General features: G+C 36.0%; 1 long non-coding RNA gene across 2 annotated transcripts in view; it reads right to left on the bottom strand.

The window, feature by feature from the left end:
* LOC130013244 (uncharacterized) overlaps positions 1-1,582 on the bottom strand; it is a 34,067-nt gene extending 32,485 nt beyond the window's left edge. For both annotated transcript variants that reach the window (XR_008788622.1, XR_008788621.1), the window contains exon 1: positions 1,442-1,582. This is a non-coding gene — a long non-coding RNA (uncharacterized LOC130013244). The remainder of the gene's footprint in view (positions 1-1,441) is intronic.
* Between the last annotated feature and the right edge of the window lie 55 nt (positions 1,583-1,637).

Consider the following 1,637-nt stretch of genomic DNA (forward strand, 5'->3'; position numbering starts at 1 on the left):
TTGCCAGTCAACTATACTAGTAGGGCTATGAATGCTGTGATGTCATCGTGGCTAATTTTCATCGATGGCGTCAAAAATCAGGACACGCATTACAAAACACTAATTTGTAAGCAAATGTCTGTACTTAAAACTAAAATGATTTATATGGTATGAATCAGAATTGAATTAGCATTTCAATGGTGTTATTTATATTTTGGTACGCTAATTACCTGTCGAGAAATCGTCCGTTGAAAAGCGTATACGGCTTATCGAGGGATTTTCTCGCCGTAAAATTTTGTGGCACACAGATTTTTACGATTTTCGGATTTTGTATGCTATTTTTAGTCGTTTCGTAGCTAATGGTGACACACGGGATATCCAGAATTCTTATCCAATCAAAAAGAGGGAATGCTAAATTTTATAAAACCGCGTGCGCTGAATTTCTAACTCAATTAGGAGCCGAGATAGGTCAAATTGAAGGAATAATTAGCTTTTTAATATTATTTATAAAATAAAATTTTCACACGCGCACTCAGATTTGTGAAGAAGAATATGTTTTCTACAAACTGCAAAAAAAATTATTCTAAAATATTAATAAATAAATAGCTACGACGCTAATATGTGAGTGAGGGGTAGGCGTCAATTCTCGACACAAAATCCAGGGGGCGTGGCCGTGCTACGTAAATCTTCGCGAGATTTTCAAGGACGTATCCACAGAAGAACTTCAAGAAGATTGTGGAACATTATGTAAGTTTTCAAATGTGGAATTCGTCTTAATCTAACTTAATCGTAAAACGATTTTGGAAATTCATTTCTCCACTTTAAAAAACGGTTTCTATTGCGTTATTGCAATGGCATGTTGGTGACATACGTAAACCGGCATGTCTCATTCAAAATTCCGGAGCCGTTATGTAGTCCTATTCATCCAGCTTATGACGTGTATGTCTGTTTACAGTAAAACAGAAATAAAAACGTCTGGATGGTACAGTCTTCTGCTTCATTCAGCAGTGCCAGTAAGTTGTCATTGTTTTGTAATCTAGCTAGTAGGCCTACAATGGCTACATGTTATAATATTTTTTGTCAGTTTTGTTGGTTAATTCAACTAGGCAACTTTTCACTGTAGTAACAGTTGCGTGTCGACAGTCCCTGACTCCCTGTGAACGCCTGTTCAATGTAAAGGCAAAGGTTGAAAGGAACATTTTAGTGAGAAAATAAGACCTTGCTTATCACAAGGACTGACACGCGACCGTTTATCAGTGAAAAGTTGCTCAGTAAAATTGACTGGGAAGCAAAAGTTTTTCAACAAGGATTCAATATAGGACGGTTCCTGAACGTACAGACAGGGCGAAGGCCTACGGCTACACAGTAATTAGTAGTACACCGACGTTCAGAGCTGAACTAATAAAACATTAAATAAACAAATACACTTATTACAATTGTTCCATAAAAGTCTGTAACCTACCAGTAATTTTTAACAGTTTATGAATTAATCAGCATAACTATGTGAAAAGGTAGGAATATTAGGTGAATATGCCGGGTGAATATGTGCAAATTTTCATAATAATCTAACATTCAATTCGACAATTCTTTGCTTTGGATAATACCCTCGTGAAATACGTCACAAATCATGTGTTCGTGACATCATTAAAATATGTGTA

This window comes from Patella vulgata, chromosome 6 (assembly GCF_932274485.2).
Source record: "Patella vulgata chromosome 6, xgPatVulg1.2, whole genome shotgun sequence".
NCBI classification, from domain to species: domain Eukaryota; kingdom Metazoa; phylum Mollusca; class Gastropoda; family Patellidae; genus Patella; species Patella vulgata.